This window comes from Sus scrofa, chromosome 16 (genome assembly GCF_000003025.6).
Source record: "Sus scrofa isolate TJ Tabasco breed Duroc chromosome 16, Sscrofa11.1, whole genome shotgun sequence".
Lineage (NCBI taxonomy): Eukaryota > Metazoa > Chordata > Mammalia > Artiodactyla > Suidae > Sus > Sus scrofa.
In genome coordinates, this window is record NC_010458.4 from 54,986,186 (window position 1) to 55,005,731 (window position 19,546).

Here is a 19,546-nt window from a genome sequence, read left to right on the forward strand (position 1 = left end):
TGTTCTTCTCTGGTTATTCGTGTCCCCCAGGGCGAACAGGGAGTCCCAGCCCTGAGTCACGGCCCAGCCTCACAGTAGCTCTGTGGCCTGGGGCTCCACTCAGCTTTTGCCAAGGTCATTACCGGCTATAAAATGGGGATAGTAGCCTGGTGGGGTAGGGATGAAAATGAGAAAATGTTTTAAACACGTAGCGCCTCGTAGGCAGTAAGTGTTAAATAAACAGGAGACTTGATGATGCTGAAGATGAGGGCGGTCAGGATCTCACCGGTTTTAATAGAATCTAATGAGGAAGCCTTGGGACTTATTTCCTAGGGTCGTGGGGAGACAGGCAGATCTGCTGCAATAGATGCTTGGGAGTTTTGTAGGGTTTATGCTGAAATAATTATTGATTCACAGGACGTCTCAAAAGTAGTAGACCAGGTCCTGTACCCTCACCCAGTTTTCTCCCAGGGGTAACATCTCGTGTAACTCTAGTATAATGTCAAGCCAGGACACGGACGTGGGTGCCGTCCCCAGACTCCATCCTTGAGACGGCCCAGTGTGACGTGCACTTGCGTGCGCATGTGCAGACAGTTTTTATCATGTGCAGATTCCATTGCCTGTTGCTGCAATTGATGCAGAGCGGTTCCATGGCCACGCTTTTGGACTTGCCACATAACCTTTGTCGTTCCTACTACCTGCCCCCCCACCCTACCCCGCTGTTTGCTGCATATGACGACTCCTGGGGCTCTTCCCTTCTCGAGGAGTGTGCGCCTTCTGAATTTCCTACCCACACTGCTGTGCCCGTGTGCTCGGAACATGTGTCGGGAGGGGGTATAGAGGAGGCGTTTCTGGCCGCCGCCCCTGGCTCACATCCAACTTGAAAAGTCCTCAAAGTTTTTTTTAAAAAAAAGCTTATGCTCTTACTTTTCACTTTAAGAGCTGCAGGGATTTGGGTGCCGGGAAGCTGCCAATGGCTTCCGATAAAGGCTGCCTGCACCCCATCCCCCTCCCGGCCCTGGCTTGGCTGAGAACTGAGTGGGAAGCTTTAGGTGTTTAACATGCAAAGCACACCAGAAGGCAGAGGCATCCGGGGTGAAGGGAGCAGGGGACAGAGAGGACTTTGCAAGGGGCTCCCAGTCAGGATGCCCACTGCTTCATCTGGGCACGTTTGCCCAGGAGCAGGAAAGGGCAGGGAGGTGCAGACAAAGCCGTGGAAAATGGAACTCAGGCCGGTGCCCATAAACCAAATCTAAGAGATCGTGTTGATTAGCATCCCAGAAAGATAAGACGAGAGGGGAGCTTACCGATCCTCTAAAACCCCACAGAAACAGCGGTGAGAAAACTGAAGACCAGAGAAGGGCAGTAACTAACTCAAAGTCAACCAGCTTCTTGATGGTTGAACGCTAAAGTAACTTCTTACATACGTGAAGTGGGAAATCTATGCTATCTTGTGACCCTGCTTTTAAAGGGGCCAGTTAACCACAACGACAAAAAACATATTGCGGTGTTGACCTAAAAAGGCACAATGTGTTTTAAGTTTTATTTGGGGAAAATAGGACTATAGCCCAGGAGGCAGCATTTCAGAGAGCTCTGAGAAACTGGTCCAGAGGGAGCGGGGAAGGTCAGGGTTATATGTGACTTTAGCGAGGGGGGTACATGCAGTCAAGCGCACATTTTGGCTGAGGCTTGTAGTCACAAGCAAATGTCACCATTAATGATTTTAGTGCTTTTCTAAATATGAGGAAATGGAAGAACTGGGTTCCGAACCTCTTCTCCCGAAAAATAGCTACCTATCCAAAGCCACGTTCTGCCACTTTTCCCTGGAGCACGGAGGGCCTCACTCCTGATCTCCACCCTGAATGCTTTTCAGGGGGTGTTGGAGGTCAGTGGTCCACAGCAGCTTGTGAGTTAATCTTTGTCAAGGGAGATGGTGAGGGACACTTTTTAGTGGGCACAGGGATGGAGAAGGAAGGCTGTGTAATTCCCAACTATGCTTTTGATTCTCAAGAAAGTGAATCAGTCTCGCAATGGTTCTCAGTAGTTGCTGGCATTTGGGGAGCTTATCACTGTAGTTTTCCCGTATTCTCGTTAACTTCACAAAGGACTCAGGGGTGAGAAGTGTCAAGAGTCGGCAAACTCAGGAACAGGAAAGGTCAGGCCCTTCTTTTCCAGGCCACACAGATGGGTGTCACTCAAGGACCCGAACAGCAGGGATCTGGGAAAAGAGAGAAGAGGAAGAAACTCACTGCTTCAAGGATAAATTAACCAACCCAACAGAAGGAGCTTGATGACAGTTCTCATCGGCTCAGTCAGCACAATTTTGGTGGCCAGAACCTCTGAGGCCCAGAAGTATAATTCCAGCTCTGGGGAGACTTCCAGTATAACTGGGGACAAGAAACATGCCTGGGGATGAAAGTTTAGTGGTTTAACAGTGCCCAGCACAGTTGGCCAGCGAGCAGCCATGCATCGTGCAGGACTCAGAGCTCAGAGAAGAGCGATCGCTTTAAGCAGTGGAGCCCAAAGGGTAGAACCGTAAACTCTGGCAGCTTCCATAGATCTGTCTGATCCCCACCTGGTCTTGTACTGAGTCTGTGGCCTGGGGTACAGTGCTTGACACTAGATTTTCTCCACTCTCAGAGGAGGATAAGAGTTGTACTTATCCTGGAGTTACCATCGTGGCTCAGCAGTTAAAGAACCCCACTAACCTCCATGAGAACTCAGGTTCCATCCCTGGCCTCGCTCCGTGAGTTAAGGATCCGGCGTTGCCATGAGCTGTGGTGTAGGTCGCACACGCAGCTCAGATCCTGCTTTGCTGTGGCTGTGGCATAGGCCAGTGGCTACAGCTCCTCTTCAACCCCTAGCCTGGGAACCTCCATATGCCGCAGTGTGGCCCTAAAAAAGACAAAAAAAAAAAAAAGAAAGAATTGTACTCATCCTCCTTCAAACCCAGAGGTTTAGTGAAGATTAATAAAATAATGCATGTGAATAACTCAGTACTCTGCTTGGCACTTGGAAGGTACTTAGAAAGTTCTAGCTACTGTTACTGCTGTCTTCCTTTGTTGTTGTTACCATTGTAAAGACTTTCCCCGAACCTGGAATGATGATTGGGTTTCACAGCGTGAACAGACAAAGAGTGTGTGCCTTGTATGGAGGCAAACCTGTACACGGTGTGTTTGAAGGGCCATCTCATCAGAGTTGAGGAGGTTCTGAGGAGCAGGTGATCAGGTCGGAAAGAGAGGGAGGTAGAGGTCTGGTGGTGGCGAGCCTCACCTGCAAGGAGTATGGGTTTTATTTTATTTGTTTACTTATTTATTTTTTTATATTTTTAGCGCTGCACCTGCAGCATATGGAGGTTCCCAGGCTAGGGGTTGAATCGGAGCTGTAGCCACTGGTCTATGCCACAGCCACAGCAACACAGGATCCAAGCCGTGTCTGCGACCTACACCACAGCTCACGGTAACACCGGATCCTTAACCCACTGAGCGAGGCCAGGGATCAAACCTGCATCTTCATGGGTACTAATCAGATTCATTTCCGCGGAGCTATGACGGGAACTGCAAGGAGTGTGGATTTTAGATGTAGGTACTGAGAAGGTGGATAGTTTCCAAGCTGGCAAAGGTCATGATGAAAACATTTATTCTCTTGAAATAATGCCATTCAAAGCTACATGGATGGACCTAGAGATTATTATTCTAAGCAAAGCAAGTCAGAAAGAGAAAGACAAATACTGTAAAGCATCGCTTACATGGGGAATGAAAATATGGCACAAGTGAACCTATCTACAAAATAGAAATAGACTCACAGACATAGAGAACCCACTGCTGGTTGCCAAGGGGGAGAGGATGGGGGAGGGAAGTATTGGGAGGTTGGGGTTAGTAGATGGAAATATTATCTAGAGGATGGATAAAGAACAAAGTCCTACTGTAGAGCATAGGGAACGATATTCAGTATCCTGTGATAAACCATGATGAAAAAGATATATAAATATATATATATATATATCTGAATCACTTTGTCATACAGCAGAAATAACATTGTAAAGCAACTGTATTTCAATAAATTAAAAAAATTTTCAAGAATGGGGCAGATTTGTGAGAAAAGAACAAAGGAAAGACTTTTGTTTTGTAATAGAAGGGATAACTGATATAAAGACTTGCCAGGACAGGCTCTAATTTAAAAAAAAAAATGATTCTGGAAGAAGAACCTAGGACAGGAGAAAGTGGAAGAAGGCGGCGGGGAGGGGGGAGGGACAGGGCAGGGGGGAGGCTCTTGTCCGCCACGAAGGATCAGGCTCGCGGTCAGGAGTAAGAGGAGGAGTCCACAGTAAGATACAAGTGGGGACCTAGGCAACAGAACCGGGCAATCAGTGAGTTACTAGAGGCTGGGCCAGAGAAGGGGGAAATTATGAGTTTCATATTAGGCGACACAGACGATGGCAGAGTCTCACAGTCATTCATTCATCCACGCAGCCCTCAAAATGCCTTTTGAGCTCCTACCAAATGCCAGTTCTGGGGGAAAACGCAGGAAGTGAGGTATGTAGCTCTGTGAGCTCTGCCTTCTCCGAGCTCACACGGCACAGAGTCTGAGAGATCGAGGGGAAGCCAGGCTGGAAGATGGTGATTTGAGGGCAAGGTCGTATCCAGTCTTGCGTGGACAGTGTAGATGGAGCATCTTCCATGTGTTGGGAGATTGGTGACCCCAACACCCTGTCCCCTTCCTGCTGGTTAAAGGATTTCCATCTGTGGCCACAGCTCCATTTCTGGTTTGACTAGGAGGGGGGTCAAACTAAATAATCTGAGAGCCTTAGGAGAAAATGAAGTGTGGGCACTTGGAGACATAGGACCAGAGTTGAGGAGCAAGTTCAAGTAGGGAAGCAGCTCGGTAGAGGTTGATGATTCAAGTGGTGCATTTAAATCTGTGTTGGTCCATGTGACATAGGAGACGCTTTGCAGAAGTTAAGTGTGTCTAGAACCTGTTAAGCAAACACCCTCCTCCACTCAGACCTCAGCCACCCACGTGTAAGCAGTCTCTCTTGTGAGTGATGAGTAGTTAATTTTAAACCTCAGGAATGTACATCCCTGTCACGGGTCTGTTGGAGAACCACCTGCCAGCCCTCCAGCCTTTTCCACTGCTTCATGTGAGCTCAGAAAGAATATAACCCTCTTCTACTAGTTCTTAAGTAAGATAGGAGTGGCTGATAAATTATTGGGACATCAGGCCAAGAGATGATAGCTGGGACTCTTTGTGATACCATATGCTTCACAGAGAGGAGAAAACCAAAGATTGGCTATTTTTGATTGATCATTTTGCAGTTTTGACATAGATTTATAATTTGGTACTTGTGACATAGATTCGTGATTTTGTAGTTTTGACATCGATTTTCTTTGCTTGTTCTGACATTCTGCGATGCCTCCCTTGTCCAGGTACAAAATTAAGTGTCCATCAGTGTGTATAATTCAGTAAAAGTCAGCAGACACCATTGGGTCTAGGCCTCCACACTTTGCCTGCCCTTAAGTACTCACTCAACCATCTTTTGGACTCAATCTGTAGAGATTTCTGTCTGCCCAGATTGCTCCCCACTCAGCCATGCTAGCAATAGGAAGAAGGAAGAAGCAACTCAGGAGGCTGCTGGCAAGTGGAGGCCTGATTCAGGGAGGCCAGTAGGCAGGCATGCAAGCAAAGGGCCCCGGGAAGTGTTTGAACCCTGTGCGAAGGAGGTGCCACTGGTGAAACCGGGGTGCTGAATGGCCTTTGTGCCCTGCCCCCCCCCCCACACACACACACCAGGGCAGCTGAAGAGAGCGCCCAATCGCTTCCTCCTTCTCCAGAGAAAAGAGAGAATGCAATTAGCTGGGCATACCACACTATACAATTGCAAAAGGCTGCGTTTATGGGTGGCCCTCTTTCCACTGCCTGCCTGGGATGGGGAGAGATTCTGTATTTAACGAGAGCCAGTTAGATGGACAGATGGCTCTGGAGGAGGCGACCCCAGGTAGCCTGACTTGTAGATAGACCAACCTGAGACTTGATGGTCTTCCCTGCCTCCCCTCTGCAAGGGCCAGGCGAAGGTCTGGGCCAAGACACAGAGAGAAAAAGACAGAAGGAGAGAGAGAGGCTTGTCAGACATAGAGGTTGGGGGCGGGGGGGGAATGAATTGGAAAAAAAGAGACATGACAAGCCACCATCCAACAAAGCATCCTAAGAAAAAGACAGGCCCGTATGGATTGGTTTTTTTTTTTTTAAAAAAAATGTCCCCTTGCTCTCTCTCTCTTAGCAGTTATGTTTTCCTCTGTTTTTCAGTTTCTATTTGCGAGGACTCTGTAGGACATGCATTCCAGAAGGGAAAATCAATAACCCCTGTCTCTGCCAGCCCGCAGAATTTGGAATTGACGGTTTCAAAACAAAGCGGGGCAGGCAGCCTTTGTGTTTCTAGTTAGTCCGAGGTGCTGCACTGCCCGAATCGGCCCTCCCGCTTCCTGAGATTAATGAGGGCTGTCTCGGCTCCAGTGAGCAGGTGGTGATCTTGTTGGGGAGCGGGGGAGGGCCACGAAGCACCCCATGGTTGGTGGCATCTCTGTCGGCTCACCTCAGCGTCTACACTTGGAATGGAGTTCATGCTCCTCTAAAGAACCCGGGTCCTCTCTCACACATCACCTGCATCCTATTCTCTGGTCCATCCCTGGACACCCCAAGCTCCTTCCTGCCTCCGGGCCGTTGCACCTGCCGCTCCCTTTGTGTGCGATGCTGAGCCCTCAGACCTCCCATAGCGGCTCTTTCTGATCTTTCAGGTCTCAGCTCAAGCATTGCCTCCTCCTCCAAGTGGCCTTCTTCCTTGACACCCCCAACCCCCCACCCGAAGCAGCTTCCCCACTGCCCTTCTTCTCTATCCCACTGCCTAGTTATATTTCTTTGGAGCCCTCATCACCCTCTGAGATGCTCTTGTTCATCTATTTGTCACTCTGCCTCTGGATGTCACAGCATGATGGCGCGTACACTGAGATCCTGCCTGTCTCAATCGCTGTGGAATCCCTGGGGCCCAAACAGCTCAGAGCAGAGAATAAGGTTCACTCAAAATCCATCCAATGAATGGTTTTGTTCTTTCGTGTTTCTAGTATTTGTGGTTGGCCTATTATATACAAGAAATCATACCCAATTGTTACAATGGTTAATATGAAAATAATATTGGAGCAAGAATAAGACTGTCTTTGCCCTTGAAGAACTCACAGTGTAGTGAGGGGACAGACTCAGTGGTTGCAGGATGGGGGCCGGGATTCCGTTGGTGCTAGGGATAAAGATGTGGGCAAGCCCAGAGAGACAGGCGTGATGCTGGCTTCATTCAGGAAGTGACATGAATTGGGACTTGTGGCATATGGAGGTTCCCAAGTTAGGGGTCACATCGGAGCGGCAGCTCTTGGCCTGCGCCACAGCCACAGCAACACGGGATCCAAACTGCGTCTGTGACCTACACCACAGCTCATGGCGACACTGGATCCTTAACCCACTGAGCGAGGCCAGGGATCAGACTCACTACCACTGAGCCATAACAGGAACTCCGAGTTGGGTCTTGAAGGATGAATAGGAGTTCACCCAGGAGAAGGGCATTCCAGGCAGATGAAAAAGTGTGTGAAAAATCACCAACTTGTGGAAAGGGATGGAAGTGTATGAGAGAGATGCATGGCTTGTCGGAGACGCATGGCTAGCGCACAGAGAGCAGGAGGAACAGTGAAGAGAGATGAGGTTGGTGGGGTTAGTGAGGTGAGGAGGGGGCGTGGGGGACTATGGGTCTGAAACGAGCTTGAACGCCTGATCCATAGGGCAGTGGGGATCCACCAGAGAGCTTCTAGGAGGGGAGTGGTGTGATCAGATTTTCATTTTGGAAAGGCAGCTCCAGCATCGGTGGGGAGGGTGGATGGCCGAGGGGAGACCGAAGTCAGGGTGGCCTGTGAGGAGCCATGCAGTTGTTGAAAACACCTGGCCCTGAATCAAGCAGGCGGAGTGGCCCTAATGTGGCAGCCGCAGACTGCAGAGACCTGCAGGAGAGAGCCAGCCGGCCCTGGGGGCTGACGGGACTGAGGGCCCGCCACCTGCCTCCAGACGTGAAAGTGGTGCTGAGTCTTGGAAGGGGGATTTGGGGAAATCTGCTCGCCTGCAAGAGGCAAACAGAGACGGATGCCTCACCTTCCTGAGGTGCAGCGGGTTTTCTAGCCGGTCCTTCTTTGCGTTCCTAGCTGAGCATGTCAGAGGTGCTGCTGGAGGATGTAGGACTGCGCCCCAGTATGCTCAGTGCCCCCCAAAGGAAGCTGTCTCGAGAAAGGGGTCCATGGCAGCTTACCTGCCTGCACCCTCCTCCTCCATTTCCTTCTGCCTTCTTCCCTCCTTCTCTTCCCCCCTTCTTCCCCTCCCCTCCTTCCTCCTCTGTCACTCCTTTCTTTCCCTTCCTGCCCTCCCCACCTCCTTCCCTCCTTCCTCTCTCTTTCCCTCCTTCCCCCTCCTTCTTCCCCTTCCCTCCCTTCCTCCCTGCCTGCCTTCTTTCTTTCCACCCTTCCATTTTTCTATTCTTCCTTCCACAAATGGCCATGGAGCCCTTACCCTCGCCAGGCGCAAAGCAAGTCCTGGAAGGAAAAAGATGAATAAGCACATTCCCTACTTCCAAGACATTGCATCACAGGGAGGCAAACAGATACACCAAGAATGTGCATAATATGATAAATAAATACCCCACTAGGGGGCTCCTCCCTCTCTGCCCCCATGGGCTACAACTAAAGTGCTCAATAAATAGTAGTTGATGCATTCAAGTAAATCCTCTTAAATGAGAACAACAGTAAAGTAACCTGGTGAGCTGAACTCCATTAGTGTGAAAAAGATGGGGAAATATGGCAGCGCAAAGTGCCCCCTTCCCAAAAGTTGTGCCTAGACTTGGAAAGCGACAAATACAATCCCTTCTAGGCCAAGATTACACGGTTTTATAGATCGTGAGAGGTTCTCTGTTGAGCTTTGCCTATTTCCTGTAACACCGCCCCCACCTCAAGCTCTACCTCCCTGCTGGATTGTCTTTTCCCCTCCAACAACCTGCAAGCTATGCTAGAAGCCGAGTCTCCCTTATTCACTGTTTGCTTGGAAAGAGTTCGTTTTCTTCCTGGTTCACAGTAGATGCTCAATAAATAAGGAATCAATGGGTGACCTTCAGAACAAAGAGAATCCAGCCCTTAGGGAACTGCTAAAACCCTGAATGAAAGAGCAGGATTATATCTGGGAGCAAAGGAAAATCAAAGCAAAGCTTCAAGAACCCATCCAGGGAAGCCTTCACATTTTTGCAGGCTAACGAAGACCATTTTTTCTGGCCCCAGCACTAAAATGTATTCTCTGGAACATTTTTATTTACAGGCAAACACCATTTTTTTTTTAAACTCATCCCATTTTTTAAACCCCTCTGAGCACTAAATGCCCAGCCAACCAGGGATTGCAGCAGGCGTGTGAATTAGAACCCATCTTCCCTGTGTGCCGGCAAGAAGGCACAGTGATTCCAGGCGCCTTCTGAGTTGGCCTTAGCGGTCTTATGAGACGTTCGCTGTTGGACTGAGCTTTTGCCTGGAGATTCGTAAATCCAGGGAGAAATGAAAGTGTCTTAAGAAAAGAGGAGATCACACGTTGAGACTCGAGTAGCTATTGAGGTCCTGACTCTTTATCTCACTGGTATCAAAGTAGTATAGTGATTAAAAGTATGAGTTTTAGAGTCAGACTGGATTTTTTCTTCTTTAATTCCAGATTTGCCACTTATGACTTATGTGACTTTGGGCAAGTTACTTACCTTTCTGAGCCTCAGTCTCCTAATCTATAAAACTGGAAAAAAGCCCAGTGAGGAGTAAAATAGAGAAATATGTGCCTTAAAGGGACGAATAATACTTCTTCATGGTTTGCCCAAAGCCTTCATGGGTATTATTTTATTTAGTTAACACAACAGCCCTGCCAGACCAGTAGGGAAAATTTTTATTAGCCTCTAAATATAGATGGGGAAGTTGAAGCTCAAAGAAATTTAGGAACTCTTTGGAGCTCCCATCGTGGCTCAGTGGTTAACGAATCCGACTAGGAACCATGAGGTTGCGGGTTCGGTCCCTGGCCTTGCTCAGTGGGTTAAGGATCCGGCATTGCCGGGAGCTGTGGTGTAGGTTGCAGATGCGGCTCAGATCCCGCGTTGCTGTGGCTCTGGCGTAGGCCGGTGGCTACAGCTCTGATTCGACCCCTAGCCTGGGAACCTCCATATGCTGCAGGAGCGGCCCAAGAGATGGCAAAAAGACAAAAAAAAAAAGAAAAGAAAAGAAATTTAGGAACTCTCCTATCTTCTGAAGCTATCTACAGAACAGAAACAGACTCATGGACATGGAGAGCATTGTGTTTGCCAGGGGGAGAGGGAGGGAGTGGGATGGACTGGGAGTTTGGGGTTAGTAGATGCAGACAATTCCATTTAGAATGGATAACATTTAGAATGGATAAGCAGTGAGATCCCACTGTATAGTACAGTATCTATCCAAATCTCTTGTGATAGAACAGGACGCAAGATAATATGAGAAAAAGAATGTATATCAATGTATAAATGGCTCACTTTTCTGTACAGCTGAAATTGACACAAATGTTCATCAACTATACTTTAATAAAGTGTTTTTTTTTAAGACATGGAAACAACCTAAATGTCCATTGATGGATGAATGGATTAAGAAGATATGGTATATGGAATACTACTGAGCCATAAAAGAGAATGAAATAATGTCCTTTGCAGCAACAGGGATGGACCTAGAAATTATCACGCTAAGTGAAGGCAGAAAGAGGAGGAAAAATATATGAGACCACTTGTATGTGGAATCTAAAATACAACACAAATAACATTTACAGAACAAAAACAGACTCACAGACAAAAACAGATTCACAGACATAGAGAATAGACTTGTGGTCGCCAAGGGGGAGGGGGTGGGGGGGATAGACTGGGAGTTTGGGATTAGCCAATGAAAACCAGTATATATAGGATGGATAAACAACAGGTCCTACTCTATGGCACAGAGAACTATATTCAATATCCTATAGTAAACCCTAACAGCAAAGATATGTGTATGTAAGTGTAACTGAGTCACTTTGTTGTACAGCATAAGTTAATACAACATTGTAAACCGATTGTATTTCAATAAAATTTAAAACTACAACAGCCCTACCAGATCATGAGAGAAAATTTTATTAGCCTCTAGACATTGATGGGAAAGTTGAGGCTCAAAGAACCTCAGGAACTCCAAGGCAACAAAGCTAGTCATCAGCAAGGCTGGCATGGAGTCTGGAGTCTCAAGCATGGTTCACTGGGAAAAGCTCTGAGATCTGATCAGCAGAGTGACGGCTTGTAGGAAACAGCAGAATAACCAGTAGGGAACGTGGGAATAGCATCTCTGGCTTCCAGCACCAGCCAAGACCCCAGACAGGAGCTGGCTGTGATGGTCGCCACTGGGGAAGTATTTCTGAGAAGACCATCAGGATTGTCTGAAAGTGTGAGGTTTTTTTTTGTTTGTTTGTTTTTAATAATAGACTTTATTTTTTAAGAGCAGTTTTAGGTTTATGGAAGAACTGAGCGGAAAGTATAGTGTTCCTGATGCCCCCGTCCCCCCCACCTGTTTCTCCTATGATAAGCATCTTGTGTTAATGTGGTACCTTTGTTACCACCGCTAAACCAATATTGATACATTGTAACTAAGACCCATTGTTTGCATTCAGATTCACTCTTTGGGTTTTGGCAAATGTATAATGAGGCATATCCACTGTTGTAATAACATAAAAAAGCTTTTCACTGCCCTAAAAATGCCCTTGCTGCACCCATTCATCCCTTCCTCTAAGTCTGCCAAGGCCTGAAGGGCGAGCTTTTAAATGTACAGGTAAATCCTGCCATCTTTTCATAGCCCTTCACGACAGCTTATATTTATTCAATTTCTCAGACTCTAACAGCCTGAATCTTCTTTTCTCCTTCTTTGCGAGAGGGTAAGGAACACCTTGCAACTTTGAGTACCATAGAGTAAATCAGCAAGAAAGCCAGGTTCAGCCCCAGCTTTCCCACTCCTAGCCTGCGTAGGGGCGAAGGAATTTCTTCTCCTTCAGAGAAGACCTAAGGTTCAAAGAACCTACCCGGTCCTGGAGTTATATGTAAAGCGTATGAACTTTGAGGATGTTTAGATGATGTGTAAGTATTGAGGTTCCTGAATCAGGTTTCCTGATTTTTACCACCTGTGTGAGCCTAAGCACATTCGGTGAGTCTTTCTTAGCTTTCCCCATATGTTAAGTGGAAATATTACTCTCATCATGGTGGTGTTATGAAGATTAATAATAAATGTTATTATTGTAACATTTGTTCCATCTCTGAGAATTAATTTGGGTCAGATTATTACATCTAATAGACTGAATCTTCCATTCCTAGACAGTACATACCCAAAGAAAAAAAGCTGTGTTTATGATATTCTGCTCCCAGGTGACCCTAACTCTAAAAATATTAAATTCATCACACCTTCTCTTCTTTTTTCCAGTGGGGCTGCCCTGTTCTGGTTTATGGCTTATAATAGCCCAGGTACAAAATAGTTGAGACAAGAAGAAAGTATACTTTCCTCACCCTGTTCCATCCCTCCGTCCCCAGTAAGACTCAGAAAGTACCGAAAGAGCCCAGAAATTCTGGGTTTGATCACAGCTCTGTTATTCAGCGCTGTCTATTTGAGATAGGCTGAATCGCACCTGCCCCCAAAGGTGTGCACATCCTATTTCCCAAAATACATGACCATGTGCCCTACATACAGAAGGGACTTTGCCAATGTGATTAAAGATCTAGAGATGGATAGGTTATCCTGGATTATTCCAGCAGACCTAGCATAATCAGAAGGGTCTTTATAAGAAAGAAGACCATGTGGTTCAGGGAATGGGGATCCAGTTGTCCTAGAGGAAGTGAGGAAACTGAATCTCCCTCAAAGTCCCCAGAAGGAACACAGCCTTGTCCTTAGCCCATAGAAACTGATCTAGAACTTCTGATCTCCAGTATGCTAAGAAAACACATCCATGTGGTTTGTTGTAAACCTCTCAGTTCATGGTGATTTGTGGTAAATCAACACTAACCCTGCCCTCGGGCTGCCACTTAGCCTCTTGGTCTCAGTTTCTGCATTTGTTATAATAAGTCAATGACATGGGATCAGTGGATTTCAGTGCAGGTTCTGAGAAATTCTAGTCCCCCAACATCCCATAAATAAAAAGTGGCTTTTCCATGATGCCACAGTTTTAAATTGTCTCTTTTAGACCTTAAGGTTCCACATGAGATTTTGTGTAATAAAGAGTCCTATTTTTTTTAAAGGCTTCAAAAAAAAACAATCACTGGAACTAGACAATCTTTCAGGTCAGTTCAGATTGTCTAGTATAATGATTCTTTGAGACCACTTTCCATCGGGGAGGAGTGACGTTTGTCATTGAGAAGAACTCAGTAGCAGAATCAAGAAGCCAGGGCCCAGTGGGGAGTAACAGAGAAGAGGCATCTGAAGGACATCAGATCTTGGTGCCTGGAAGCTGAATACCAAGGTCATGGTCTGGGCTGGGCTCACCCTTAGAGAAAAAGAAGAGAGGAAGTGGGACTGGGACGTTGGCTGGGAGATATTTTCTGGAATGGGACTGAGGGCCTTTGAAATCCTTCAGACACCCTTGCTAGTCGAGGATCTCTGGGGCAGTGGTGAGTTCAACCAGCATTCCTGCGCCATCTGGCCTTCTGCTTGCTGCTCCAGATTGACTGCATTGCATCTCAAGGAAATGGCTAGTTCAGGAAGGGGAGTTCTTAGAGACACAGAGGGGTAGACCAGGTCAGCCACAGGGCTCAAAAATTATTTTCTGGGTGAATCAAGAAGTCTTTTGTGAAGATCCTGCTGAGTAGCATTGAGAACTATGTCCAGATACTTATATCGCAACAGAACAAAGGGTGGGGAAAAAAATGTATACATGTAAGTGTCACTTGGTCCCCATACTGTACAGCGGAAAAAAAATAAAATAAAATAAAAAAGAAGTCTTTTGTGCAGGGTGCAGGATGGTGAGACAGCAGGAATCTGAGACAGCCTTGACTCTGGAGGTGGTGGGTGCCCTCTTTTATAGGAGCTGCTGTTTCAGAGGCCTGCCATGTCCAGAAACTGACAAATAGACATGCACAGAGCCAGCCTGCCTGGGTAAAAGCACTTGGTTGCCTGCCACAAGCCTTCAGCTCTGTAAATGGACAATGAGTTACAATATGTCCATTGAAAAAGACAGCTATTATTTGCCATTGTTAACACCTTCCTTTAAAGCTCTCTCTATAACCGGTCCCTAGGCACTATGTGCAAACCTAAATTACTTCTGAATGCCCATACCTTCCAGGTACTCTGTTTGCCAGGAAAACTACCTAGTCAGACAAATAAGTACCCAGTGAGTAAGGCTTGGTTTACACGATGCATAGTCCAAAAGCAGTTCTGAAATTTTATAGCTAATTAGCATTTTACTGTGGAAGTTTCCACTTCTTTTTCTGCTCTTAGTGGCAATACCATTTCTTGGGCTCTGGGATAAGGTATTTGTTCTGAGATCCCTCTAAAGCCCATACTTACCTGAAATACTCCTGTCAACCCCCCAACCTCAACCCCCATGCCCAGAATAAACAGAGGTTCTCTCAAGAAAGGAGCAGTAGCTTCACACACTCATCCTTCTTAGCAGGTTATAAGTTCTCATAGAGCCTTGACCATGTGCCAGACGCTGTTTTATTAATTCCTACCTGTTATCTTACTTAATCCTCATGACGGGAGTTCCCATCGTGGCGCAGTGGTTAATGAATCCGACTGGGAACCATGAGGTTTCGGGTTTGATCCCTGGCCTTGCTCAGTGGGTTAAGGATCCGGCGTTGCCATGAGCTGTGGTGTAGGTTGCAGACCGGCTCGGATCCCTCATTGCTGTGGCTGTGGCGTAGGCCAGTGGCTACAGCTCCGATTAGACCCCTAGCCTGGGAATCTCCATATGCTGCGGGAACAGCCCTGGAAAAGGAAAAAAAAAAAAAAAAATCTTCATGACAAACATGTGATTACTATCATCAGCTTATACACAATTAAACCTGAGGTACAGAGAAGGGGGTGATTTCATGCTGATAATCAGTAGCTGAGCTGGGATTGAAACCCAGCGAGTTTAAATCTAGAACCTGTGACCACTATGCAGCACTGCCTAAGCTTAAAGAAGCATTTGATGAAAATCAAAAACTGTGGCCCAAACCCCACCTCCAGATAGGTTTTACTTCCTCTTTGTGGGGTTTCAGAGATCAGTACCTTCTGCTTAAAAAATCTGGATGTCCAGCTTCCCCGGGGCAATCCTCCGTGTTCACACTGGGTGGTCAATCCTGCCTGATATAGGGAGCTGGAGCTGAATTGCAGCTTCTCTCTTAGATACAGCAGGCTCCCTCCTGTCCCCTGCAGGCCTGCTGCCTGCTTCACTAGTCCTATAAGCTCCTGGAGAATCCCATTGCTGTGTAGAGCCGTCTTTTTTTTTTCTTTTTCTTTTTTTTTTAGGGCTGCACCTGCAGCATATGGAAGTTCCCAGGCCAGGGGGTGAATCAAAGCTGAAGCTGCAGGCCACAGCCACAGCCACAGCCACAGCCACGCTGGATCCGAGCTGCATCTGCCACCTGTACCACAGCTTGCAGAAACACCAGTTCCTTAACCTACTGAGTGAGGCCAAGGATCGAACCCGCATCCTCACAGACACTACGTCAGCTTCTTGACCCTCTGAGCCACAGTGGGAACTCCTAGAGCCATCTTAAAGGAAAAGTGAGCAGCCCACCTCTTACCCTGGAAAGATCCTCAATCTCTGGTGCAATAGCTGGGCTTTCTTTGTGCTTTGCTGGCTGGGCACCGCTGCTGCTCCCTGAACCTCTGTCTCCTTCTTAGTCAGATGAAGATGCTTAATCCTTAACCAAGCCATACATGTTCATGTAAAAGTTAAATGAGATGATAAGTGGAAATGACTTAAAGCAGAGCTTGGCACAAAGCAGATGCTCAATAAATATTCATTTTCTGTACCCGCTCCCCCCATATCTTCTCACCTTCACAGAAGCAAAGAGAGATGATCTCACAGTTGTGCTATTGGCCTGGAGGGTTTAAGAGAAGAGAGGGCTTAGGGGTTTGGTTTGGTGGCCTTGGGGATTTTCTCTGATTCAGACTGTGGAAGATAAACCCTTCAATAAGGGATTATAAACTTATCTCCCACGAGTTGACAAGTGACAGGTGAACTCCACCTGAGTGCTGTGTCAGAAGAAGCAGGAGGTGATGGGAACTCCGACTAACTGAGGAACGTGGGTCCCATCTCAACATCCCTGCCAGTCGGCTCAGCGGATGCCCACGGGCCCAGGTTTAACAGTGGTCTTCTGCTTTTCTGAAAGAAGTGAGAGATTTAAATTTCTATGTGAGGTCATCTATAATGAAATATTGGCCTCTAATGCAAACTCTTTTAAAACACTGAGTGTCCACGCTGCAGGGCAGATCACACCATCTGTGGGGCAGATTGAACCACAGGCTGAAGGGGCCTCCCCTCCCCAGGTGAGCCTGCCGCAGGAATGGAAGGGAACAGGAGGTCTGGTGATTTGTCCCAAAGCCCCCCGTTGACAATTATCTGGTCCTTGCTAATGTGATGGCCGGTCGTAGTGCTGTAATTCCTTAAACCAGTTAAAATCACCTGTCTCCAAGGCTCCTAAAAGAGTGACTCCGGTGGTGACAATTAAGATGGCTGGAGAGGAGTTCCCATTGTGGCTCAGCGGGATAAGAATGTGATGTTGGCTCCGAGAGGATGTGGTTTAGATCCCTGCCTTGCTCAGTGGGTGTTGCTGCAAGCTGCTGTGTAGATCACAGATGTGGCTCAGATCCCATGTGGCTGTGGCTGTGGTATAGGCTGGCAGCTGCAACTCTGATTGGACCCCTAGCCTGGGAACCTCCATATGCTGCAGCTGCAGCTGTAGAAAGAGAAAAAAATGGCTGGAGAGGGACAAATTGGGGGCATAAACTCCTGAAACTGTATCCCATGGATCATCGCTCATTAAGCTAAGCAGAGCGCTGACTCTGGACTTGAACTTCCCCCTCGATCACATCCCATAGTGTTTTGAGGTCAAATACTCTGCCAGGAAGTGTGTTTGCTGCATCAAGGTATGGCCCTGGCCCTTTTCTGTAGTGAATGCCTTTGCTCTGCTTCTTTCAAAGTCACACCCCAGCGGTCATCTTCACTGAAGCATCCCAAAGCCTCCAAATCCCGAAGGACCAGCACATTCTTGTGCTTGAGTCACGGTTATTTATTTAGATAGACTGTTTACTCAATCCACGCACATCTATCTCTATACCTCTCCACTGTCGCCCTCACCATCTCAGCCCTGTCATCAATGGCTTCTTCTTTCAGAAGCGTCCAGACTGCACAAATCCTAGAGTCCCCTCCTTCCTCTATCCCTGGCCCACCCTCGAATTTTCTCCTTTTGTCTGAAGTCATAACTGTAAAGTCATAAGTAACCCTGCTTCAGTATAGCCACGTGCAGCGTTTCCAGATGGGGTTTGAAAACCACCTGCTTCTAAATCTCCTGGCCCTGGGTACGAATGCAGATTCCTGAGCCCTGCTGATGACTAAGTGAATCATAATCTCAGGGCGAGAGCCTGGGAATCTGCATCATTAATGGGCTCTTTGCTGATTCTGTAATGTGTACCAGCAAAGACATGGCTGAATAAGGGCTTAGCACTGATGAGAGAGAAATCTGGGTTTGAGTCCCAGTCCTTGCTGCTGGTCTGGAGCGAGTGGCTGACCTCTCAAGCTTGCTTTTTGTTTTTGTCTTCGTGGAGACTAAAGGTAGTACTTAAATCAGACAATGTCTGTAAAGCAGTGAGCCCTGACACAGAGGGAGTGCTTCAAATGTTAGTCATTATTATCTCATTTAATTATTCTAATGACCCAACGGGCTGGGTGGGGTTACCCCTCGTTTAAAGACGAAGAAAAGTACACTCAGCAAAGTTAGGTAGTTTGCCTAGATCTCCCAGTGGAGCTGAAATCTGAACCTGTGTTCATCTGACTCAAACGGTTCACTCTTCTTAAAACAATAGTGGGAAGCTGGTCCAGAATTAAAATGAGGGTTGAAGCCTGGAGGATTAAAAGGGGGGAACCAACACCCCCACCCCATCCCCCACGTTAGGCGAGTATCTGTTGAGATGCTGGACGTCCCCGTGTGCCTCTGGGGATGAGAGAGGCAGCGGGTGTGACACACATTGACTCCCTTTGTGTCGAACGCTCCAGCCTCTGTGGCTCTTAATTTGTCAATCCCTTGGAATGCTGTCAGTGGAGGAGGTCCCGTCCTGAGGCTTCTTTGGAGAACGTGGGAGGGCCTCCTCTGGAGCAAAGCCAGAGAACAAAGCCTCCCTTTCAGTTCCTTTGAGGCTTTTGTTTCCCCAGACAGTGGAGGGTGGAGGACCTCTGGTTTTCTTTGGAGCCTTTTGGGGAGTCTCCGTGTGGGTGCCCTACCAGCTGCAGATGGACGAGTCTGGCCCAGCCTTGCCTTTATGCTGACTACGCTGCCCTGCGAAACACCACCCAGCGGGGCAGGGAGAGGGTTGCCATCTGCCTGAGGCCAGAACAGCCCACACATCTTACAGGGAGAAGGGAGAAGTCATCTAAAACAAGAGATGCCGAAATTCATAGCGCTTCCTCTCACTGGGTTACCCCGCCAGAACGATGTTTGATCCCAGGCTGGGCTGAGTGGGAAGCTGAAGCCCACGACTCTTTCTCTTTCAGATGAGGAATTCAGCTAGTAAAGAGTCCAGCCAATGTGTCATTAATGATTTTTAAAAATCAGAATACCAAGCCATATATGTCCCCATCTCATTAAAAAATAAAATGGAAAGTACATTTAAAAGTGTGATTAGGAGTTCCCGTTGTGGCTCAGAGGCTCACGAATCCGACCAGAAACCATGAGGTTGCGGGTTTGATCCCTGGCCTTGCTCAGTGGGTTAAGGATCCGGCATTGCCATGAGCTGTGGTGTAGGTCACAGAAGCGGCTCGGACCCCGCGTTGCTGTGGCTCTGGCGTAGGCGGAGGCTACAGCTCCTGTGGGACCCCTAGCCTGGGAACCTCCATATGCCAAGGGTACAGCCCCAGAAAAGGCAAAAAAAAAAAAAAAAAAAGACCAAAAAAAAAATTGTGTGATTATAGTTTTATACAGGTATATATCCGCAAGGGAAACAGAGTCCAAAGGACGTAAATCAAGATGCAGCTTCATCAAGGTATAGTCTACCTACCATAAAATGCACCCTTTTAGGTTGTCATCGAAAAGCACACACGTAACAAATGCTGGTGAGGATGTGGAGAAAAGGGACCCCTGCTATAGGGTTAGTGGGAATGTAAATTGTAACATTGTAAGTTGTGAATTGGTATGGAAAGCAGTATGGAGGTTTCTCATAAAACTAAAAATAGATCTACCATATGACCTAGCAATTCCACTCCTGGGTTTATATCTGGAAAAAAAAACAAAAACGAGAGGTCCAGT

The 19,546-nt window shown here is 47.3% G+C and overlaps 1 protein-coding gene across 3 annotated transcripts in view; it reads left to right on the top strand.

The window, feature by feature from the left end:
* SLIT3 (slit guidance ligand 3) overlaps positions 1–19,546 on the top strand; it is a 669,892-nt gene that overhangs the window by 434,650 nt on the left and 215,696 nt on the right. The gene's annotated exons all lie outside the window — the stretch shown is intronic.